This window comes from Monodon monoceros, unplaced genomic scaffold (genome assembly GCF_005190385.1).
Source record: "Monodon monoceros isolate NGI ecotype Baffin Bay Population unplaced genomic scaffold, NGI_Narwhal_1 Super_Scaffold_16, whole genome shotgun sequence".
Classification (NCBI taxonomy): Eukaryota; Metazoa; Chordata; class Mammalia; order Artiodactyla; family Monodontidae; genus Monodon; species Monodon monoceros.
The window spans coordinates 28,836,318-28,862,010 of NW_021703772.1; the positions used below are offsets into that span (position 1 = coordinate 28,836,318).

The 25,693-nt window shown below is 42.7% G+C and overlaps 1 long non-coding RNA gene across 1 annotated transcript in view; it reads left to right on the plus strand.

Annotated features, from left to right (window-relative positions):
* The first annotated feature begins 917 nt into the window (after window positions 1–917).
* The window catches only part of LOC114896644, a 77,156-nt gene continuing 52,380 nt past the window's right edge, over window positions 918–25,693 (plus strand). Inside the window, exons 1-2 of the long non-coding RNA XR_003793858.1 lie at window positions 918–1,065; window positions 5,549–5,623. This is a non-coding gene — a long non-coding RNA (uncharacterized LOC114896644). The remainder of the gene's footprint in view (window positions 1,066–5,548; window positions 5,624–25,693) is intronic.

Sequence of the window (25,693 nt, forward strand, 5' to 3'; positions counted from 1 at the left end):
TGGGGTGAAATCATAGCTCAGACTGTGCGCTTCCGGAAGGGGAGGGCTCTATCTTCCTGGCTGCATATGCCCAGGGTGTGGGAGTTAAAGGAGCAGGTCGTGGCTGACATGCCATGGGTGCTTGTTGTTCTTATGAAATTTAGTAAATTGTCTTGAATGAATAGTCCTCCTTTTGCTCTATGCCCTTAAGATAATTTCCAGGGACTTTTAAGTGATTTTACTTTAATTTTTGTAATTTTCTCCGGTTAAATTGTTGTTATGCTGAGGAGAGTCCACTGGAAGTCCCATCCACCCAACTTTTATATTCTTTTACACCAACAATTATGTTCCCTACCATGAATACGAGAGACAGTCTTCCACTATGTTGATGTTGCTGCTGCCACGGATTGCTTGGTGGGGAGGTGGGGTTTGAGAATCAATGAGAATGTGACAACTATAGGAGAGCTAAGGAAAGAACTGTCCCTACCATCAGTGAGGAAGGAAACAGGTTTTATTTTTTATCAGTGGCTTCTGATTGTAATTCAGGTTGATGATCACCATCCTGGCCCTCTTACTGCATTCATTTCAGCCTTCTGGGGGTCCTGATATAGCCATCTGATGCTTCCTCAGGCATCTGAACTAATGTCAGCATCAAGTCGCATCTGTTCACTGTGAGGAGAGAAAATGCGCATTCATTGCAGCAGGAGGAATTTGGGGTAAATGTGAGGAGATAGTCCCTGATCAAAAGCATTAGCCTGAGAGGTCTTTTTCAAGTGTAAATCAGATCATGCCACTCTCCTGCTTCAAGCTCTCCAATGGCTGCCCAATGAAATTAGAATAAAGCCCAATCTCTTAACCAAAACCTACATTTCATTTCACTCTCTGTCATTCACCATGCTTCAGTAACTCGGGCTTTCTTTCTGTCCTTCAAGTCCACCAGGCTTGCTCCTGCCCTAGGACCGCTGCGTTCACTGGTTCCTCTGCCTGGAATGCCCTTGCTCAGATCTCCACATGGGTAACTGTGATCAACCATCTTAATGCCAAGGTCACCTTCTCAGGAGGACTTTCTGGCCCACGATATCTAAGGTAGGTTCCCCTTACTCCCACTCTTCATTGTTCGCTCTTCATTATTAACTTGCTGCCACTCTCCCACTAGAGTGTAACTTCCAGGCGGCAAGAATCTTGATGAATCTTGATTACGCTGTCTGCTCTCTTCTAAGTACTAGAAGTGCTTGCCATCCAGTGGGAATTTAATAAATCCAAAGAATAAATGGAAGAATGAAAACATGGATGGAATGAATATCCATAGTTTTCTTTATAGGTTTTAAAGAAATGAATAAAATACTCTCTTGATGAGGTGTCTCAGAAGAGGGGCCTAGATAAGATTCAGTGGTGAGGTCTTGTAATGTGGGGATTCACTTTACTAGTAGAAGAGTGCTTTACAGAAAGTGGCAGACTGAAGTGTTTTCCAGGGAAATAAATCCTCCAAACAGGAACAATTCAACATATATTCAATTATTCAGTTGTTCAGAACCTGGTTTTTAGTTCCACTTTGGCCCCTGACTGAAATAATTTCATGTGCACTTGTGCCCTGTTTTGTTATAACACCCAAGGGCAGGCGCAGTAAGAGTGATAGCACCACTGTTGACATCATATACTTGTGATTGCAATATCTTTGAATATTATGACTCATGGAAGACACAGAAACCCCAAATAATGCTGCCTTTGCCAATTTAAACAAAGCCTGGCTCCTTTCTATTTCATCAATCAAATGAATGTCCCTTTCCTTACCCCAGTGATTAAACCAACTATTTTGTTCCAAGATGTATTTTCTTTATCAATTACTGTGCTGAGAAATTCTTTCATCTTGGATTTAGAAACTAATCTTCTTATGAGAACTGCAGAAAAATGACCCTGGTTTTAACAAGTCTAGGACTTTGAAATCTGCATTACGGAAGGGTATGGAAACATGATATTTGATCAGGGGAGGTAAGGGAGAATTGTATAGGCTCTGACTAATAAATAATGAACCAGATACATCTATACATGAACTATTGTGTACCTGATCTGTTTGCTCTTTAAACTCTTAGCAAAGATTACACATAAAGAATAATTATTACATATTTCCTTTGAAATGGTGACCAAGCGTACTGAGAAATTACACAGTGCACCGAACAGGGCATAGTGGCCAGATTTTAAGTGGCCTCCCCCCACAAATCCCCAATTCCCGAAGTAGAAATGTGAATTCTCAAGTGCCCAAATTGTTAATAACTTCAGAAGTTCACACAAGAAAACCAATATTTCAAAAATTCTTTTATCATGATAATTTTCAAACATACAAAATTATTGAAAGAATAGTACAATTATTTACCCATATACCAACCACCTAGATTCCACAATTGTTAGTATTTTACTAATCATTTGGATGTAATACTTTATATTTGAATACTTCAGTATTCATCTCCTAAAAAGAAGAACACCCTTTGGTATAGTCACATTTAGGACCATTAACAGTAATTCTCTAATATCATCTAATAGTTAAATTCAAATTTCCCCAATAGTCCCTGAAATACCTTTTATGTATGTTATTTTTCAAATGAGGATTCATTCAAAGTCATGCGTCGCATTTGGTGTTTCTGGTCTCTTTTAATCTGGAACTGATTCCACCCCTATTTTTTTTTTTTTTCCATGATGTCAGTTTTTGAGAGACTAGGCCAGTTATCTTGCACAGCTTCCCACATTTTGAATTTTTCTTACTGTTCTATTGTGGTGTTATTTAACTTTTTTCCCTCTATCTCCTATACTTCTTGTAAATTGGAAGTTAGGTCAAAGGCTTAGTTCAATTCAGGTTAAACATCTATGTCAAGGGTTCTTCAAAAGTGATCCATACTGCATCACAGCAGGAGGCATGTAAGGTTAGAATATTCTACTACTAATGATGCTAACTTTTAAAGTTCTTTAACTTCAGTGTTTCTATAAGAAAACAGTTTATATTTTGGACAGTAGAGAGCTCCTTTGTGCTAAAATTAAGGTGATTTGCAGCTTACAAAACAGATACAAGCAACAGTTTGCAGGGATAGTCTAAAATGATGACTCATTATCCATTATTCCATCAGTGATGGGGGAGATACAACTGGATGTCAAAGGGACTTGAGAAATAGCTGAAGTCAGGCTACCTCTCCCAAGGAAGATGAGCAAATTCCCATGTGGCCTGGATCCCGGCAATAACTTCAGGGAAGTGGACTTGGGTACCTGGGTGACACCAGGTAAAGGGCTTAGGAGGTTGGTGTCGCTCTTCCCCTAAATTTTAGGAAAATTTCCAGGGAAATAATTGAACAGCCCAAGTGGAATTTCTGGCCCTATTACTTGTACTGCTGTTATTTCAAGTGCAACGACTTTATCCATTTGATTTAAAAAACTGGTTCCTGCTTTAAAAAGCTTTGGGGCACCAGAACAGTAAAATTGTCCAATAAAATGCTGTTGAATCAATTGACAGCACCACATTTAGAAACACAGTGTATCACAGAGCAACATAAATGCCACGACCAGTGTGAGATTCCCTGTGGCTACACAGATTTTTAAAGACAGGCTTTACACTGGATTACACATGTGTAAACCTGGGTCTGGTTGAACCAATGAAGGCAGACGGCATGATAGAAAAGCATGTCCTTCCCCTGATTTAGATGCACAAGGTGGGGAGCTAATAGCACCCTCAAATTACTATCAAAGCTAAACTTTATCTCTTGTTTACTGGGCCCTGGGCTAAGAGACTCACATTTTGTGCCTCATTTAATTGTCACAACAAATGTATAAAGTCACTTGTTTAATGAATGAGATATGTGTGTGCGTGCGCATGTGCATGCATCCTACTACGTGCAAGGAATTTCACTCTACTGGGCTCTGGAACAAAATCAAAATCCAAAACACACAGGGCTCCTCAATCCAGGCTGACCTCAATTCGGGCTGACCCTAAATAGTAAGGGTCTTGGATTTGTAGATAAAACCTGATGAGGGGCTACATGTCAACAAGTTATGTAACTGCTAATGCAGGCATTTCAGGTTAGTAAATCTTTCCGTTCTGACCATTACATGGACTGTGTGCTAACAGGCATTTTGGAGGTCTGTTAAAACTGATCACAGTGTAGGCAACATACTAGCATAAGAATGGGCTCAAGGAAGCTGATGTTGTAAGAAAGGAGTGATGGAGGGAGAATCAAGAGGCAAGAGGTTTACGTGAAAAGTATCTCCCATATGGATTGATCATATTTGCTGTGTTTTCTTTCAGTAATAGAAACTAAACATAATAAGAAAAAAAGCCCACTTTAACAGAACACATTTATGTTTCTATTTTGGGCAGAAGGATTTTTATGAGGAGATGTAGTAGCTTATTTCAGAGAGGGGTGTTTCAACAGTAACAGGGCAAACAGGAGAGACTTCTTTTCATTTGCACAGTTTGGTTGAAAGCTTATCAAACTTATACAAGTGCAGAGACTATGGGGTGAAAACACACTTGAATTTTTTTTTTCTTTTTTTTGCGGTACGCGGGCCTCTCACCGTTGTGGCCTCTCCCGTTGCGGAGCACAGGCTCTGAACGCACAGGCTCAGCGGCCATGGCTCACGGGCTCAGCCGCTCTGCGGCATGTGGGATCTTCCCGGACCGGGGCACGAACCCGTGTCCCCTGCATCGGCAGGTGGACTCTCAACCACTGCGCCACCAGGGAAGCCCTGAATTTTTTTTTAAAAGACCGAGAAAACAACAGCATCTGTCATTGTTTGGGACTTTATAGTGTTCAAATCCCTTTCAGATACTATATCAGAAATACCTTATGTGTATCTTTTCATCCTCATTGGATTCTCTCACCCTCACTCACCCCATGGCCTGGACTCTCAGCTCCATGTTCTAAACAGCTGCCCCTCCTGAAGCTGTGGGGCTGTAGGATTTCACCACTGTGGACAACTTGCCACAGGCTTGGGGACTCTGGATCTTCCAGACACTTTCAGACTTGGATGAAATTTCGCACTAAAGGACATAGGAGTAGGCTTCCTGGGTGATTTCAAGGGGTGGAGGGATGGGGCAATCTGGAAGTATTGGACAGTAAATTCTTCAGTGGGCAAATATTCATCAGTGTTTCATCTTTCCTTGATGGGTTGCTTTGAGGTATAGTTTCTGCATAGATATCTTGCATGGTCCTGTGAATATGCCTGTCAAATGACTGCTTGTGACCCTTTGTGGCTTCACATGAAGCACTGGTCAATGTGGTAACTCATCATCTTTTCATTCCTTCCCATTCTTCTTGTCTCGTTTCCTTTTGCCTTCACTCTGGATGCCCTGGGATTGTACCTTCCAGATAAAGCACCAGTACTTAATCCCTGCCTCAGGCTCTGTATTTTAGGAAACTGGGTCTCATACACATATTTGTTTCCAACTCCTTCCAATACTTTGAAGTACACAAGAATGTTAGTGTTAGTCATACTTTAAAGGTGAGAAACCGAGGCTCAGAAAGTTTAAGTGATTAGTCTGAGATTACATTCATTTATTTGTTCATTAATTCACTCATTTATTTAACAGACATTTCCCAAGCACCTTCTGTGTGCTGATGGAGTCTGAGACAGACAAGATCTCTGCCTTCACGGAACTTAAATTGTAAGTTAGAGGAGACAGATGGCACGTAAGTACCATCAGTATCTGCTGAATGAATGAATTAATGAATGGATGCAAGAGTCTTATCTTTCCCAGGTTGACTACTTAGATTTTAAAAAAACATATCAAATTTCAAATTATTTCCTCCAAAAAACCTTTCTTGGGGTGCTGTTGTTTTATTGTTGTCCTGTACTTCTGCTTAATCTGCCCATCGAGTAATCCAGTATCTGTTGACTACCAAATGATTAGTAGGCTCCAGGTACGTTTAGGACAATATGGGCAAGAGGGGACAACAGGTACAAAGATGACAAAGTATAAACAAAGCCTGGGTGACTTCAGAAACAGAAAAGAGGCTGGTGTGTCTCGGAAGTAAAGGGTGAGAGGGAGAGAGGTGTGGGATGAGGTCAGAGAGATGAGCAATAACCAGAGCATACAGAGTTCTGAAGAAGGCTTATGATTTATAAGGACAGTGGGAAACCACAGGAAGGTTTTAAGTGATATGATTAACATGATTGCTAAGTGGTAATTCTCAGGCCTTCTGACTCCTGGACCTAAGGACTTCTTCTACACGAAGCAGGTGTCAGAGCTGGGACTAGAAGCTAAGCTCCGAGGCTCCCAATTTCTGATAGAGTGGAGCCAGCTTCATAATGGTAGCTCAGATAGGAGGCCCTCCGATAATGCAGCAACATGACTCCAGTGGCACCCCTTCCCCTACAATAGATGAAAAGACAGACTCATGGAGTCACTTCCAGCCAAACAGGACTTTACCGTTCCATCTATAGATTGGGAATGATATAACCTTTTATTCAATAGTGAGGTGGAGGGGCAGAGACCTTCAGGTCCTTGGGAGCAGGGAGCATGTGACCTTGGGCTGCTGAGAATCAGCTGTGGTTCAAATCAGTCTGAGTAATCCAGGCATCAGATCAGCAGTGCCTGTCCTATTCATTTAATAGGTGAAAATTATGATATTGCCTTGTCTGGTGTAAGAGAACTGGGTGGTTATGTTCAGTGACAAGAGAGGTGTCAGCATGGGCTTCACATTGTTTTGAACATCATCCAGAAAAGTCACAGGCAAGATGGGTAAGTGCAGCCTGATTAGTAAAGTTTTGTTTTGTTTTTGTTAGTTTTGTGTGAAAGGATGTTGGATTTTCCTACACGGGGTGCCTTTGCAAGGGATTCTGTGATCCTCAATAAATGGGTATGGGAATGAAAATGTAGGGGTCACTGTCCTGAAGAGGATTCAGGACTTATCCATAGGTTTGAAGTTTGGCTCTCCCTTTGCCTCCCAACTTCCATTTTCTTAAGAGAGAACTCCAGCCTGGGGACACAGCTCCCCTTTTCCCTGGGATGCTTCCCTCCAGGAATTGTGGATCAGGCAGTCAGTCCTCAAGCCTTCAGTAACTCACGAACCTTGGGCCTTTGCACCACAAGTCCCCTGTGTGGACACCCCTTAATCCCCAGCCTATTCTCTCTTCTGGCTCTGCAGCTCTCAATTCAATAGTTTGCCTTGAGGCCAGCAGAGACTGTTCCTATTCAGCTGACCACTAATTGATATTTTGACGTTATTAATGTGTATTCATCTACTCCCTTTCTTCTCCCAAAAGGAGCGAGGGAGACAAACATTTCAGAATAGAGATGAGGGGACTGGTGGGGTGATCATGTAGGTTTGGGGGAAAGGGGAGAGGAAATTGAAAACATGGTGAGCTTGATGGAGCCAAGGAGGTAGAGCAGATGCCAAGGAAAGCTGGTAAACAACAGTGTTTGTGCATCGCAGAATCACACCTGCTCCGAGTCCACTGTCTCACCAGCCTGCCCCCGTCAGCCCGGCGCGTCTTAGCAATTCCCCAGCTGTCAGCTCCCTACCTGCCCGGCTCTGGCTGCTCGGCTCAGAGCTGCTCCCCTGGGCCTCTCTCTGGCTTGTCAGTGGGCTGCGTCAGCATCACGCCACACTGTCTCCCGTTGGCCCGGTGATCAACGCCTGACGGGCCGGCCCTCTCTCCCCTCTCAGCTAGGGCCAATGGGAGTCAGGGGAAGGTTTTGGTTACAAATGAAAATAAAATAAGTAAGTCATACTCCTGCACTCCAGAGTCTGGGAGAAACATCTTCATGGCCTCGTAAATCTTTCTTTTTAAATTTGTCCTTCTCCTTCCAGATGCCCCTCCCAATCCCCTGCGCACACTTGGCGGCCCCTCACGGTGCAGGGAATGCGAAATGAGAGGCTTGGGCTTAGGCTAGATGTCAGTAACCCCTCCCCCGCGAACCCCCAAAGGCATTTGTGCTGTGCGTGTGTGCGTGTGTGTGTGAAGAGAGGAACCAGCCAGCCAGGATCCAGGCCAGTGACAGCTTGTCCCCTCCTCTTCTGACCTTTGCAACAAGACACCCAGCCCCCTCCCAAATCCCCCCTCACCTGGCTAAATTACCCCCAAAGCTTGTGGTTTCTTTATTTCTTTCCATTACAGGGGGCTCTGATAATTAAATGCAATACTCTATTTTAAGATGCCTAGGAGTTTTTCTAACTAGATATTAGACATTTTATTAAAGCTCGTTGACTTTGAATGTTTTGCTTAAGACTTCGTCGTCTATTTAAAGACACATCTTAAGACAGGGGATGCTATTAATCTCATACACCTGAATGTGAATAACAGTGCCCAAAAGTTGGGCCTCAGAGCGTCAGGAGAAAGAGCTAGAGGTCCTGAAGTCACCAGGTGGAGACGTGTGTGAGACACCAAGGGGCGTAAGCTGGAAAAAGCCGTAGACCCCTTTGTGGTTTGCCGAGGGGTGCCCAGGTCACGTCATAAGGAGGATTAGTTGGGGTGGTGGTAGGAGGGAAGCATGGTCACAGGGGCCAAAGGATTAGAAGGGAAGGAAAGCAAGAGGGTGGCTGCTTGGGCAACCAGTACTCAGGGCAGGGGAGCCTTTCTCGCCCTCCCAGCCCCGCAAAGGATCAGCTTTGTCTTAAAAAGTCTTTTTAGGGCTTCCCTGGTGGCGCAGTGGTTAAAAAGTCTTTTTAGGGCTTCCCTGGTGGCGCAGTGGTTGAGAGTCCTCCTGCCGATGCAGGGGACACGGGTTCGTGCCCCGGTCCGGGAGGATCCCACATGCCGCGGAGCAGCTGGGCCCGTGAGCCATGGCCGCTGAGCCTGCGCGTCCAGAGTCTGTGCTCCGCAACGGGAGAGGCCACAACAGTGAGAGGCCCGCGTACCGCAGGGAAAAAAAAAAAAAAAAAAAGTCTTTTTACTTTAGGCTAGGGTGGACAGTCCTCCTTGACCACTGCTATCCCACACTCCTTCCCCTCTCTTACTTCAGTGCATTATCCATGAAGGGAGAGGAGGTGTGCCATCCATTAACTGTGGCCAGAGGGTTCATCTTGCCAGTGTCCTGAGCTGCTGAGGGGTCGAGGAGAGATTTGTACCCGATGTGTTATCTTACGGGCTTAAGGAGGAGGAAGAGACTGGGAAAGGGTTATAGGTTTAAGGAAAAGTTGCCCAGCTTCTGCCAAATGGGAACAATGGAGGCACCACAGGGCAATGGGGCTGCCCTCTGAGGGATGCCAAGATGGGGCCATGGCAGTTCGGGAGGGTAGACAGGCAAGCTGTCCGCTTTCACATTGTTATCCAGGAAGACTTCAGTGTTCAGAGCCATGTACATTTCTATCTCTCTGAACTTTTTCTATCTGCTTCCCCTGCATGGTTGCCATGCTGAGGTGAGGTTTTTATAAACTGTACTTTTGGTGGGTAGAGTAGCTTCCACACTGGCTTGGGGCCAAGACAAAAAGGTGCCATCACAGAGACTCTGGGTGCCATGTAGAGGTACATTTGCCACAAAGCTGGTGAAGTTTAAGGTTTAGAGTCCCTCATTTGCATGAGCTCTGTCCATGGCGCTGAGGTTGGCCTGGGAATATTTACACCAGGGTACAGTCTGCCCTTGGGAGGACGGACAGAGGAAGAGGCCTAGGTCGGCCCTGTCTGAACAAGAAATTCCAGGATGCCATATATATGTAGCAAGATCAGGAAGCGGGAGGCATGGGCTTTGAGTATACGTATGCATGTTTCTTTGACCCCATAGACGCCTTGCCATGTGTAGAGGGACAGAAAGAGTGGAGGAGCAGAGTGTAGCCTGTAAAGTATGGATTCCCTCTAGCCTGGGTTAAGGGTGTTTCTGCTAGTATCCCAATAAGGTGCCTAAGACTGGGAGTACATGTGTATACAGAGAGTAAAAATATTTCAGATGTGCAGGGCCAGAAGCTAGTCTGTGGAAAGTTCTTCCAAATCTTAAATCTCATATGTCTGAAAGACACGATGAAGATTTCCCCAGATTTGACAACCATCCTAACAGTTTCCATGACAATACCAGTAATCACTTCTGGGACTGAAGAAGCTTTTCTAAAGTATCAATAACAAAAGGCAAATTTTGACCAACCATGCTAGAAGAAAGACTGAATTACCTTTCTATTTCCTCTAGAGGATAAGATATGACAAAATCACTGTCATGTGAAGAAGTCATCAAAGAGCAAGCAGCCAAAAATATAGAGGAAAAATTATTATAGAGCCACGTCAGGAAGTTAATTAATAAAAATATTACTTTTTTTTCTATTCGTGATGTACGTGATATTTATCCACTAATTTTGTGTTTTGTGTTTTGTTTCTTCATTCTAAGTAAATAGGTTTTTTTGGTGCCTAGTTTTGAACTCGTAGCTTAGCACTGTTTTTCTTTCAGAGGGGCTTCTAAGTTTTATAAACTTCAGCCCGCATGAAACCTGTACCAGCCGCTGCCACCCTATTTTTTTCTGGGTAACAGTATTTAATGTCCTTCATGACTGTAGCTGAGAATGAAGGAAATTATTGTAACCACTTCATGTCCTCAGTAGATTGGGGCTTATAGGCTAAGCCCAAATTTCATAATGTTTGTGATGTTATAATGTTTATAACGTTTGGGATGTTTACCAAACTTGCAGTTTCATATGATCTTCAGTAAGCTACTGAACGTTTTGGATTTTGGATTCTTCATCTGTAAAGTGAGAGAGGCAGATAAAATGTTTCCTAGTTTTCTCTCCAGCACTAATGTTCTATGCTTTTCCCACTGAAAACTGAACTCAGCATTAGCAACTGGTATAAGCTGAGGACTGTCGGTATTAATTATAATCCACAGCAGTAACTAGATCCCCAGATAACGTCTTCCCTGAACAGCTTCCAATCGCACTTCCCCCCATATCCCACCTCCACAATGGTGTGGCTCACAATTTACACAACATATGTGCTTCTTCGAAGTCATATTTTTCTGATTCAGAGTATATAATGGATATGCTGGGGAGGCCTTTAAGAAAGAAAATCTATCATGAAGTTCTTATTGGCAAATGTAAGCAAATGTGACTTTATAAAAGGATTCTTCAAGTGGATTCCCTCCATGCCAAGATATTCACACCTCATATATAATTTCTTAAAATTCATATATTCAGATTAAGTTATATGAAGCCACATTAACAACGGCAAAAGTGACAAATAAGAGCCAATTTTGATCTTAGAATGGGGACAATGGGATGAGATGGAGAGATTTGAGGTCTGGAAGTTGAGTATATGGATAGAAAAGCGCCCCCTTATCCCCAAATGTCTGGGTGACACCAAACTGAAAGACAGCTCTTGGAATGTGTCTCAGGTGCTACACTAACTCCTACTTTGACTATATTACCTTCTGGCACCAGAAATATGGCCAAGACAATTCCACGCATTCCTATAAATGGGTCTGTTTCTGCACATTGTGTATAATACGTTCAAAACCTCTAAACATTCATATATGTCCCTAACTGGGAGATCCACGCAGTGATGCAGCTAAGGGACTTATGCCCAAAGGAGTCTTGATCTCCAGCTCTAACAAAGACTGCTCTGATTCCTTGCGATTGTTCAACAGGCATCTCTCCCCTCTTTTACTATCCCTGGGAAACTGTTTCTATGCACTTCCCACCTCTACCTGCCCTTCAGATGCCCACTAGCTGGGTGCGTATGTTATTCTGAGGCAATAATGACTCTGAGTACACGTTTCTTAACTCATTCTGCTGTGTCACTGTCTCACCGGATCAATATTTGGCCCGGGAAGTGCTAACTCAAAGTGAAGGCTGCTTCCTCCTTCCTCTTGTAGAAGAGCCGTGTCTCCCTGGAGTGTGGCTAACCCTTGTGCACTTACCAATTCTTTTTTCCTCCTGCTTCTGTCTTCCTTCATCATCTGAGGCTGACCCTGGTTTTAAGGATGAATTTCAGGATGGAGGACTTAGATCTTTTTTTTTCTTTTTTTCATTCCTGTGCAACGTTTTACTTTAAAACAAGGAAATCATCTGTTTATTTCTTAGCCCAGGCAGTCCTGGAGAGTTTAAGCACGTGGATATGGAGAAAACTTCCTGGGTTCCAGTATTTCCTATCTGTGTGTCCTCGGGCAAGTCACTTAACCTCTTTACGTCATAATTTCACAGTTTGGGAAATGGGGATTAAAAAAGTAGCTCCCTGAGGAGCTGTGAGATTCGGCGACCTGATGCCCGTCAGGTTCCTGGCATGGCTCTGACAGGTGAACAGTAAACGCTCAATGAGTGTTAGCTAGCATTTATTGCTTCCCATGTTTCCTCTACATTCTGTACTCCCGTGGGTAGGGGGTTTGTTTTTATGAGCTGAGTTTCTGCAAGAGAGACAAGAGGTTGGCTTAGATCTATATTTTTAGCCTTTTGGCCTTGTACTGTGGCCTTTCCCCCCTTTATCTTTCTTGCTTTTCTTCCCTAAAGCCTAAAATATTTATTTTTATTTTTTTAACATCTTTACTGGAGTATAATTGCTTTACAATGGTGTGTTAGTTTCTGCTTTCTAACATAGTGAATCAGCTATACATATACATATATCCCCCTATCTCCTCCCTCTTGCATCCTTTCTTGCCTGCCTTACCTCACATACACATCTCACATACACATTCACCTTGACTGGGAGTTTCTCAGTGGTCAGTAGCAAGTGCCTTTGTCTCTCATCCCCAACTGCTGACTGAGGACACAATTTAGAGCATATGTCCAATAAATGTCGTTCAAGTGATTTCCTTTCTATAGTCTCATCAGATTCTTGTCTTGTTATTTTTATTAGAGCCCTACATTCTGAACATTTGCTTGTTTTGGCAATGGAGTCTATGTTTGTAAGATATTCTTATAAGACTGTGTCCTAAAATATTTCCCAAAGTACGTATGACCGGCAGGGACACTAACCCAACGAGAAACATCAGGAGAAAAGATGTCTGTGGTTGTCGGCCTCTCCTCTCCTGCTTTGTGAGGAGTGGACACTTGTGAAGAATTGTCTGGTGGAGAGAAAAATTACAAGTTGAGACCTGCAGAGGAATGTTAAGGGGCCTGTGCTTTCTTTGTACATTTAGCCTTTCCTGCACAGAGATTGTTTAGGGAAGACCCTATCCAACATCCCTACCTGGTCCCCTTCACCTTGAAACTCTTCCCCTCCCTCTTCTCAAGTCATTCTCCTCTAACCTACTAGTATTTGTGGGTATTTGTTTGGCCACCAGAATTAGCTACCAAACTTTGCCACATTGTTTTCTACTTCTCCCCTTTTTAAGGATGTCCAGTAGCGTGATGCCTCCTCCCCCTGTCCTTCCCAACAGGATTCTCCCCCTAAAAAGCATTATTTTTCATTGACCTCTCCACAAAGAAGAGTCATAGTAAATTCAGTCATCTTAAGCTAATTCCTAGAATTGAGAAGTTGGGAGACACTGATCTAGGGTAGTAATTCTTTTTTAAAATGTAAATAAATATTTTAAAATATTTTTCGGTTTACAGAAAAATTGCAAAGATAGTACAGAGAGTTCCTATATAAGCCTCATCCAGTTTTTCTTTTCTTTTTTTTTTTTTTTTTTGGTATGCGGGCCTCTCACTGCTGTGGCCTCTCCTGCTGCGGAGCACAGGCTCCGGACGTGCAGGCCCAGCGGCCATGGCTCACGCGCCCAGCCGCTCCGTGGCATGTGGGATCTTCCCGGACCGGGACACGAACCCGCATCCCCTGCATCGGCAGGTGGACTCTCAACCACTGCGCCACCAGGGAAGACCCCCTCATCCAGTTTTACCTGTTGCTTATCTTCTCAAAGAACCAGCTTTTAGTTTTATTGATCTGTGCTATCGTTTCCTTCATTTCTTTTTCATTTATTTCTGATCTGATTTTTATGATTTCTTTCCTTCTGCTAACTTTGGGGCTTTTTTGTTCTTTCTCTAATTGCTTTAGGTGCAAGGTTAGGTTGTTTATTTGAGATGTTTCCTGTTTCTTAAGGTAGGATTGTATTGCTATAAACTTCCCTCTTAGAACTGCTTTTGCTGCATCCCATAGATTTTGGGTCATCATGTCTCCATTGTCATTTGTTTCTAGGTATTTTTTAATTTCCTCTTTGATTTCTTCAGTGATCACTTCGTTATTAAGTAGTGTATTGTTTAGCCTCCATGTGTTTGTATTTTTTACAGATCTTTTCCTGTAATTGATATCTAGTCTCATAGCGTTGTGGTCAGAAAAGATACTTGATACAATTTCAATTTTCTTAAATTTACCAAGGCTTGATTTGTGACCCAAGATATGATCTATCCTGGAGAATGTTCCATGAGCACTTGAGAAAAATGTGTATTCCATTGTTTTTGGATGGAATGTCCTATAAATATCAATTAAGTCCATCTTGTTTAATGTATCATTTAAAGCTTGTGTTTCCTTATTTATTTTCATTTTGGATGATCTGTCCATTGTTGAGAGTGGGGTGTTAAAGTCCCCTACTATGAATGTGTTACTGTCGATTTCCCCTTTTATGGCTGTTAGTATTTGCCTTATGTATTGAGGTGCTCCTATGTTGGGCACATAAATATTTACAATTGTTATATCTTCTTCTTGGATCGATCCCTTGATCATTATGTAGTGTCCTTCTTTGTCTCTAATAGTCTTTATTTTAAAGTCTATTTTGTCTGATATGAGAATTGCTACTCCAGCTTTCTTTTGGTTTCCATTTGCATGAAATATCGTTTTCTATCCCCTTACTTTCAGTCTGTATGTGTCTCTAGGTCTGAAGTGGGTCTCTTGTAGACAGCAAATATATGGGTCTTGTTTTTGTATCCATTCAGCCAATCTGTGTCTTTTGGTGGGAGCATTTAGTCCATTTACATTTAAGGTAATTATTGATATGTATGTTCCTATTCCCATTTTCTTAATTGTTTTGGGTTCGTTATTGTAGGTCTTTTCCTTCTCTTGTGTTTCTTGCCTAGAGAAGTTCCTTTAGCAGTTGTTGTAAAGCTGGTTTGGTAGTGCTGAACGCTCTCAGGTTTTGCTTGTCTGTAAAGGTTTTAATTTCTCCATCGAATCTGAATGAGATCCTTGCTGGGTAGAGTAATCTTGGTTGCAGGTTTTTCTCCTTCATCACTTTAAGTATGTCCTGCCACTACCTTCTGGCTTGCAGAGTTTCTGCTGAAAGATCAGCTGTTAACCTTATGGGGATTCCCTTGTGTGTTATTTGTTGTTTTTCCCTTGCTGCTTTTAATATGTTTTCTTTGTATTTAATTTTTGACAATTTGATTAATATGTGTCTTGGCGTATTTCTCCTTGGATTTATCCTGTATGGGACTCTCTGTGCTTCCTGGACTTGATTAACTATTTCCTTTCCCATATTAGGGAAGTTTTCAAGTATAATCTCTTCAAATATTTTCTCAGTCCCTTTCTTTTTCTCTTCTTCTGGAACCCCTATAATTCGAATGTTGGTGCGTTTAATGTTGTTCCAGAGGTCTCTGAGACTGTCCTCAGTTCTTTTCATTCTTTTTTCTTTATTCTGCTCTGCAGTAGTTATTTCCACTATTTTATCTTCCGGGTCACTTATCTGTTCTTCTGCCTCAGTTATTCTGCTAGTGATCCCATCTAGAGTATTTTTAATTTCATTTATTGTGTTGTTCATCATTGTTTGTTTCATCTTTAGCTCTTCTAGGTCCTTGTTAAATGTTTCTTGCATTTTGTCTATTCTATTTCCAAGATTTTGGATCATCTTTACTATCATTATTCTGATTTTTTTTTCAGGTAGACTGCCTATTTCCTCTTCATTTGTTAGGTCTGGTGCGTTTTTATCTTGCTCCTTCATCTGCTGTGTGTTTTTCTGTCTTCTCATTTTGCTTATCTTACTGTGTTTGGGATCTCCTTTTTGCAGTCTGCAGGTTCGTAGTTCCCGTTGTTTTTGGTGTCTGTCCCCAGTGCCTAAGGTTGGTTCAGTGGGTTGTGTAGGCTTCCCGGTGGAGGGGACTAGTGCCTGTGTTCTGGTGGATGAGGCTGGATCTTGTCTTTCTGGTGGGCAGGTCCACATCTGGTGGTGTGTTTTGGGGTGTCTGTGGACTTATTATGATCTTAGGCAGCCTCTCTGCTAATGGGTGGGGTTGCGTTCCTGTCTTGCTAGTTGTTTGGCATAGGATGTCCAGCACTGTAGCTTGCTGGTTGTTGAGTGAAGCTGGGTGCTGGTGTTGAGATGGAGATCTCTGGGAGATTTTCGCCATTTGATATTATGTGGAGCTGGGAGGTCTCTTGTGGACCAGTGTCCTGAAGTTGGCTCTCCCACCTCAGAGGCACAGCACTGACTCCTGGCTGCAGCACCAAGAGCCTTTCGTCCACACTGCTCAGAATAAAAAGGGAGAAAAAGTAGAAAGAAAGAATTAGTAGAAGAAGAAGAAAGAAAGAAAGAAAGAAAGAAAGAAAGAAAGAAAGAGGAAGAAAGGAGGGAAGAAAGGAGGGAGGGAGGAAGGAAGGAAGGAAGGAAGAAAGGAAAAAAAGAAAGAAGATAAAGTAAGATAAAATATAATAGTTATTAAAATAAAAAAATAATTATTAAGAGAAAAAAAATTAAAAAACAGAAACAAAACGGACGGATAGAACCCTAGGACAAATGGTGGAAGCAAAGCTATACAGACAAAATCTCACACGTAAGCATACATATACACACAAAAAGAGGAAAAGGGGAAAAAATCATAAATCTTGTTCTCAAAGTCCACCTCCTTAATTTGGGATGATCTGTTGTTATCTAGTCATGTATTCCACGGATGCATGGTACATCAAGTTGATTGTGGAGCTTTAATCCGCTGCTTCTGAGGCTGCTGGGAGAGATTTCCTTTTCTCTTCTTTGTTCTCACAGCTCCCAGGGGCTCAGCTTTGGATTTGGCCCCGCCTCTGTGTGTAGGTCGCTGGAGGGCATCTGTTCTTCGCTCAGACAGGACGGGGTTAAAGGAGCCGCTGCTTCGGGGACTCCGGCTCACTCAGGTGGGGGGAGGGAGGGGCACGGAGTGCAGGGCGAGCCCCCGTCGGCAGAGGCCGGCATGACGCTGCAGCAGCCTGAGGCACACCGTGCGCTCTCCCGGGGGAGTTGTCCCTGGATCCCGGGACCCCGGCAGTGGCGGGCTGCACAGACTCCCCGGAAGGGGGGTGTGGACAGTGACCTGTGCTCACACAGTCTTCTTGGTGGCGGCAGCAGCAGCCTTAGCGCCTCATGCCTGTCTCTGGGGTCCGCGCTTTTAGCCGCGGCTCGTGCCCGTCTCTGGAGCTCCTTTAAGCAGCGCTCCCAATCCCCTCTCCTCGCGCACCAGGAAACAAAGAGGGAAGAAAAAGTCTCTTGCCTCTTCAGCAGGTCCAGACTTTTCCCCGGACTCCCTCCCGGCCAGCTGTGGTGCACTAACCCCCTGCAGGCTGTGTTCATGCCGCCAACACCAGTCCTCTCCCTGCGCTCCGACCGAAGCCCGAACCTCAGCTCCCAGCCCTGCCCGCCCCGGCGGGTGAGCAGACAAGCTCTCGGGCTGGTGAGTGCTGGTTGGCCCTGATCCTCTGTGCGGGAATCTCTCCGCTTTGCCCTCCGCACCGCTGTTGCTGCGTTCTCCTCCACGGCTCCGAAGCTCCCCCTCCGCCACCCGCAGGCTCCGCCCACGAAGGGGCTTCCTACTGTGTGGAAACCTTTCCTCCTTCACAGCTCCCTCCCACTGGTGCAGGTCCCGTCCCTATCCTTTTGTCTCTGTTTATTCTTTTTTCTTTTGCCCTACCCAGGTACGTGGGGACTTTCTTGCCTTTGGGGAGGTCTGAGGTCTTCTGCCAGCGTTCAGTAGGTGTTCTGTAGGAGTTGTTCCACGTGTAGATGTATTTCTGGTGTATCTGTGGGGAGGAAGGTGATCTCTGCATCTTACTCTTCCTCCATCTTCCTGGAAGCCCCCTACCTGTTGCTAACGTCTTACATGATTATACTGATTCCAAATAAAGAACCAGCATTGGCACATTACATTACTATTAATTACACTGCATACTTTCTGTAGAAAGTTTTTCCCATATTGTGTCATTCCTGTTCCAGAATCCCATCCAGGATACCACATATGTCTCTTTAGCCTCTCCTGCTTTGTGACAGTTTCTCAGACTTTTCTTGTATTTGGTGGCCTTGACAGTTTTGAGGAGTACTGGTTGGATATTTTGTAGACTGTTACTCAGTCTTTTTTTTTTATAACAGCTTTATTGAGATATAGTTTACATACCATAGAATTTACCCAGTAAAGTACATTTTTTAGTATATTCACAGGTATGTACAAACATCACTACAGTCAATTTTAGAATATTTTCATCACCTCAAAAAGAAATTCCATATCCTTTAGCTATCACTGCTCCCAACCGCCGGCTCCTGCACAATGTCCCCATTCTCCCTAGCCCTAAGCAACCACTAATCTACTTTCTTTCATTATAGATTTGCCTATTCTGGACATTTCATATAAATGGAATTATATAGTATATGGTTTTCTGGGATTGGCTTTTTTCATTTAGCATAATGTTTTTAAGGTTCATCCATGTTGTAGGATGTATCAATACCTCATCCTTTTTTTTTTTTTTGCGGTACGCAGGCCTCTCACTGCTGTGGCCTCTCACGTTGCGGAGCACAGGCTCCGGATGCGCAGGCTCAGTGGCCATGGCTCACGGTCCCAGCTGCTCCGCGGCATGTGGGATCTTCCCGGACCGGGGCACGAACCCGCGTCCCCTGCATCGGCAGGCGGACTCTCAACCACTGCGCCACCAGGGAAGCCCCAATACCTCATTCTTTTTTATGGCCAAATGCTGAGGTCAGGTGTTTGCAATTTGTTCTTACCCCAGAAGGCTAAAAATGGCTGGGGTACTTTCCTGCAGTTGGGAAGGTACTTGCAGAGAGAACTAGATTGCTGCCTGTGCAATAAATGCCTATTGATCCCAAGTAGATGAACAATATAGTTTTATAGTTAATTTAAAGTAATGTAGGGAATTAAGAGCACAGCTTCTACAGTCAGACTGCCTGGGTTTGCTTCTTGGCGTTACCTTTTATTCACTGTCTGACTTTAGGTAAGTTAATTAACCTTCCTGTACTTCTGTAAAATGGGAATAATTGTTTTCACCTTAATAAATATCAGCCATCAGGTAGGTTATACACATAGTGGGCTTTTGAGTTTTGGTAGATAGATAAATGGAATCATCTAATGACAAACATGGAATATCAGTTTTCAAAGAAGGAATTAATAATGCATTCAATTATGATCAGTGTAGCTAAGTGTTTCTGGGGAGATTCAGAAAGCACTTAAGCATTTTACAGGAACCCAGCATCATGCCTCTGAGAAGAAGAGGTGAGGGAGATGGATTGAATCCAACCTGGCCCAATGACATCCCCTGGAAGTTAATTTGGTAATGAACCCTTAAAATCTGCTTAGCTTACTTACCATTTTTCTCTTTTGTAAAATAAGAGTGCCAAATGTATGAAGAAAAAAACCCACTATTGTTTCGATGCTTTGTATACGAAGTTTTATTGTGTTACAAACACAACAGGTGTCACGGCATTTCCCGAGGCATTGGATAAGATGAGCCATAATGTCTCTCCATCTTGAGAGTTCGTGGTGCTTCCTATCAGCATCATCAATACTTCTTCCTCCAAAGTCTCGCTCATGGTGCTGCCAGGAAGCAGCCCCACAGAGCCACATCAGTGAAGTAAAGCTTACTCTTACTCCTTCTGTGGTCATTATAAATTCATCATTTCCAGCTGCTCCCAAACTCATTTCTACCTTTCTTCTTTGTGCTTTACAAATTGTGTTGCTTGGGGGTGGAAAGGGGATAACTTTAGTAGGGAAGCTATTGCCAAAAACATAAAATGAAAGAACCACTTTTCTTTGTTTCAATTCTGCTATCTCAGAGGATTTCTTTTATTTTATTTTTTTTCCTGTTAAATTACATCTCCTAATTAGGTCATGCTACTGGAGGTGACCTACATTTCAGAAGCCAACAAGCAACAACAGAGAGGCAGGGAACTGGGTGAGAGAGAAAAAAGAATGACTTCAAAATGGCTTCAAATTCAGCTTTTGTCAAGTGATTTGCTTGTGACAGAAGTTTCCATAAACTTGATCTTTAAATGACTGTTGGTTCAATGCAATATTTTGAAAGCTTATCTAATGGGATACACTGTGCTCTTTTATTCATTAACTATGCACACGTTTATTGAGCACGTGTGTGTGTGTGGGTGTATGAAATATACACATATACATATACACACATATTTACATATATATGATGTGAGATATCTATAGTTACCTATATCTATATATCTCTATATGTATATATAATGTATATTTATGTATGTATCTATATCTGTGTATAATTATTGGGCATGGTTGAGGATGCAAAGAAATACAAGAAATGATGCCTGATATCAAGGAGTTTGCAATCTAGGAGGAGTAAAGGTCTTCCCCAAAAGAGTTAAGAGATTGAGCTAGTTTATGATAATAGGAGTTGTATTATTTATCTATTGTTGCTGATAAAATTACCCCATCACCTAGTGACCTAAAACAGTAGGTATTTCTTATCTCATATAGTTTCTGTGGGTTTGGAACTCAGGAGTGGATTATCTAGGTGGTTTTGGTTCAGAGACTTTTATAACGTTGAAGTCAAGGTCTCAGCCAGGCTAGAGGCATCTGAAGGTTTGACTGGGGTTGGAGGATATGTTTCCAAGTTGGCTCACTCTCATAAATGGTGAGATTGTGAGGGTTGTTACCATGTGTATGTCTCCATAGGGCTTCCTGAGTGTACTAATGACATGGCATCTTGTTTCTCCCAGAGTGAATGGTCCAAGAGAGCAGGGCAGATGCAGCAATGTCTTTCATAACCTGGCTTCAGAAACCACGCATCATTTTCATAATATACTCTTGGAAATATACATCAGTCCTATCAAAAAGGGAGGGAGCTACACAAGGGCATCAATACTATGAGGTGGACATCCCTGTGGGCTCTGTGGGAGGCTGGCTACCAAAGGGCCAAATGATTTGTTTAGAATTTAGGAGCTGTAGGACTCAAGGAATAAAAGAGGGTGATCATGGGTAGGAGTAGTGTATTAGTTTTCTAGGGCTACCATAACAAATTATCATAAACTGGTGATTTAAAACAACACAGATTTGTTCTCTCACCATTTTATAGTAAAGTCAAGGTGGTGCCGATTTCCCTCTAAGGGCTCTTGGAGAGAATCCTTGCTTGCCTCTTTCTTAGTTTCTGATGGGTACAACACTCCAATCTCCGTGTCCATTTTCACGTGGTATTCTTCTCCCTGTGTGTCTCTGTATCTTTACATGGCCTCCTTATAAGGACACTAGCTACTGGATTTCGTTTCCACCCTAATCCAGTGTCACCTCATCTTAACTAATTACATCTGCAAAGACCCGATTTCCAAAGAAGGTGATTCACAGGTACCACGTGTTAAGACTTCAGTATATCTTTTAGAGGGACACAGTTCAACCCACAAGTGATCAGGAAAAGGGGTCATGAGGAAACAGAATTAGATTTTCATGTATGGTTAAGATTTGGATGGAGAAAGAATAACGTTCTAGGTGGGGGAGGTGTGATTGCAAAAGAGGCCGAAAGAGGAAATGAGGAAGGTAAGATACTGTGAGTTTTATTCAGTAAAATCAAACACAAGTAGGTCAGTCTGAATGGAGAAGAGTTTTATGTAAGGGAAGTGGTGGAACTTTAATTTGAAAAATTAGGTTATGGATATATTGTGAAAGGTCTTACAAAACATTAAGAAGTTTGGACAATAATGAATCATTAAAGATTTTCTTTTTTCTTTCTTTCCTTCTTTCCTCCCCCCACCTCCCTCCCTCCCTCCTCCCTCCTTCCTTCCCTCCCTCCCTTCCTTCCTTCCTTCCTTCCTGTCTGTTTCTTTTTCTCAGAAGCCTGTAACTGTATTTATTTCTTTTTATTATATTAATTGAGGAATAACTTACATATATAAAAGTGCACAAACCTCAACAAATTTTTACTTAACACACATATGCACACATATACAACCATATAAATACCTCCTGGATTACACTATAGGACAATTCCAGCTTTCTGGAAGGTACCCTTTGTGCATCTATCCAAGCAATACCCTCCCCCAGAAGCAGTCACTATTATCATGTCTATCACCATAGAGTATTCTGCTCTTAAATTTCACATAAATGGAATCATACTGCATGTATTCTTTTATGACTAGTTCCTTTTTCTCATTGTTTCCTGTGAGATTTATCCCTGTTATGTGTAGCAGTAGTTGGTTCTTTTGATTGCTGTATACTAATCCATTATATGAGTATATCACATTTTATTTATACTTTGTACTATTGATGAACACACTTAAAACTTTTTAATGTATGGCATGACTCAATGAAAAGAACTGTTTGTGGCATGTGTTGTTCGATGCATGAATGAAAAAACTGCAGGTGGATTGAATGGGTAGAGGAAGATTTCTAAAACTTTAGGGTAGACCAGTAGCATGTGGCGAAAGCTCGTTAAAAATTCCATCCCCCTGATATATATACACTACCAAATGTAAAATAGATGGCTAGTGGGAAGCAGCCACATAGCACAGGAAGATCAGCTCCGTGCTTTGTGACCACCTAGAGGGGTGGGATAGGGAAGGTGGGAGGGAGACGCAAGAGGGAGGGGATATAGGGATATATGTATACGTATAGCTGATTCACTTTGTTATACAGTAGAAACTAACACAACACTGTAAAGCAATTATACTCCAATAAAGATGTTAAAAAAAAAATTCTGACCCTTGAGAGCAAAGCCCAGATATTCTGAGATACAAGTCTGGGGGCTAGGATTTTGCATTTTTAATAAGATCCCTTGGTAATTTTGGAGGTGATCTTTGGGCCACCCTTTGAGAAACACTGAGGAAGAGTTTGGAATTTAGGAGACAGGAATTGAACAGTCAAAAATTTTCTCACTGATGTGTCCTAATGATCACCTGAAGTAGGATGTTGGCCCTGGGAGTGAAAAGGAAGGGATGGTTGTGAGACGGGAAAGACAGAGGGATGCCTCTATAGGCATTGTTGGCAGACCGGCAGTGAGGAGGGAGGGAGAGAGAGAGGTGAGTCTCAAACGACTCTGCGATGTCACGTCTGGATGACTGAAGAAAAGGGGACATCATTTACAGAGATAGGAAAATCATACTAAACAACTGATTTTATGGAGGTGATAGGTTCAGGGCAGTCCTGTGGTTTGAGAAAATGATGTAGACCCATGACAGCATCTGGACGGTGACTGAGGAGGCTGTGTTGAGGGTCGCTATTATTTTCTGATCAGATCACTGCTATCTTATTGAGCTTAATGTCACTCAAGGTCCTAAACCTTCAGATATGAGAGGTCCTCAGACTTCTTCTGATCTTCTCTCTGCTGCTAACCAAACCCACCCAGAAACAAGGCTAGGTATAACTTTGCTCAGTATCCAGGTGGACCCATTGCCTCTTCTGATATTGTTAGAGATGGTTCTGAGTAGCCCTCTAGCTCAAAGATTGAAACACCTGTTCAAATGTAAGTAAAGTATATCTGGCTGTTCTTGGACAGCCTTGCTTTTGCCGTCAGTTATTTCTTAGAAGCACTGGTTGTGCGCATTCCTTCATATACAGGGTTGAGAGCCCCCTTCTACCAGTCTTTTCTTCTTCTCAAGGATATATGAAGCCAGTTCCATTAGTCTTCCTGCATAGAGCGAATTTCCCAAACCTTTAATCAATTTTCATGCCTCTCACCTGGAAACGTGATTACATGCTTGACTAAGAGAAGCATTCATTTTCTCCATACTGCGTTGGGATTGCTGGAAATTGCTGGAAAAGTGTGATCTACAGGTTGTGTTCCCTAAAAAACGTGCATGTAAAATCACCCTTTGGGGGGTGAAATTGAATTGTACTTTCCTTTTTGCTCAAATTATAATCTCAGCAACGCTTTCACTTATTTCTCATTGACCTCTCTGAACTCTAATACTTTAGTTGTAAAGTAAGTTCCTCTTCCTAAGTTGTCAGCAGCTACAACAATTTTTCCCCTGCAAAACATGATAAAATACATGTTAAATTTTCTCTTTATCATGATTTAACAATTATCACTTCCTCAAAAACTAGATTTATCTAATTGGAAATTTTTAAAGTCTCTTTAAGTTAAGGAATGGTAAAATACCAGAATGTCAAAAACTCTGTCAGGAGCTCGGGTAGCAGGTAGAGGCCACTAATTCAAAACAAAAGGATATTGAAAGTGATCCAACTTCTCCTTAGCTCAGAGAAGTGTATGCCCACCCCACATCTTGTGGAAGGCAGAATACCATCAATCCTCTTGGTAGAGCTGGGCAGGGATTATACATGGAGATGGGAAGGGAGGGCACAGCAAGTAAGGCTGGCCTTCCCATTCAGAGAGTCACTTAAATTTGTGAATGTTCCAAGCAATATATATGCATCCTTTATCCTGCTCCTTTGAGTATTTGAAGAAAGATAAGGGCAAATTCAGTTGGTAAAGTATTTGCAGCCCAGAGAGGTTAAATGATTAGCTGAAGATGACAATGTAAGTAAGTGATAGGGCTAGAAGAACTAAAGATTACATATCTAGTGTGTTCTTGCCAGAAACCAGAGGGTTATGATCATGGTGAATGATGTCAGGCTTGATAAAGATGTTTCTCGTGGGGGCAGCATGGATACATACCCAGAGAGGCAGGAAAATCCTGTCTTCCCTCATAGACATCAGCCTTTCTTGCCTCCACCTGGAGAAAGCAATCCATACCCATTTCCCAGGAAGGTAGGATAATTTACGCAGGATTTAAAGAGACAGCAGAGCCAGAGTCGGGAATGATGTTCGGTTCTCCCACCTGTTTGTGCTGATTGACGGGGTTTTGTCGATTGCCTCTTCTGGGTGTCCATGTTTATACTGATGCTTGCCCACCCCCCACCCCACCCCCAGTTTCAGCACTAGGCTTTGTTTCCCCATTTGTGAGCTTCCCTATCTTGCTTACAGAGGAGGTTCTGGACTCTGAAAAGAGCAGTAGCGTGGGTGAGAAAGGCAGAGCTCCATGTTCCCCAAATGGAATCATGCCAGGATGCATTAGCTTTGGTATATTTCTTGAGGAAAGTTCAGACCAAATGAAAAGGCTCCGTTTCTTAATTCTGGCAGCAGAACTGTAATATTGCTTTTACAACATCCTCTCAAATCTGAATAATGCTCAGAGGCAGTCTGCAGAATGCACTCTTTCCCAACCAGGTTGTTTTCTCAAAAGCCAACACAATCTCTTCTAGGGAGCGAGGATGTCCACACACTTGGCAAGTAGGTCATCTAACTAGAACCACAGACATACCCTCTGAGGAATTCCTGGCTCTACGTGACTGAGTTACAGCAAAGCTGAATAAACACACACTCGGGGATATTTGGCTCAGAAAGGCCATGGGCTTTCCCCTTCTTTTAGGGTGAAAACGTCTTGTTTACCACAATAGTATGAGAAGATGAGGGCTTTTCTTGTGATTGAGAGTTCTTATTCCCTTAAGTCTCTGAAAAATGCAAAGTGTTCTGCTCCACTGCCGAGAGCATGGAGAGCATAAGTCTGTGTAGCACTTGGGTCAGCTATGTTTGGAGGGGCACTTTCTTAGCTGTCTTCTTATTTTTACTTTTTAAGTAAGCTTTTCTGACTGTGTAAGCAGCCTACAGATGAATAAATAGAAGATGATCAGGACTCCAGAAGCCACCTCATTGCCCCTTCCTTGCACTGCCCTCCTCTCCCGAGGGT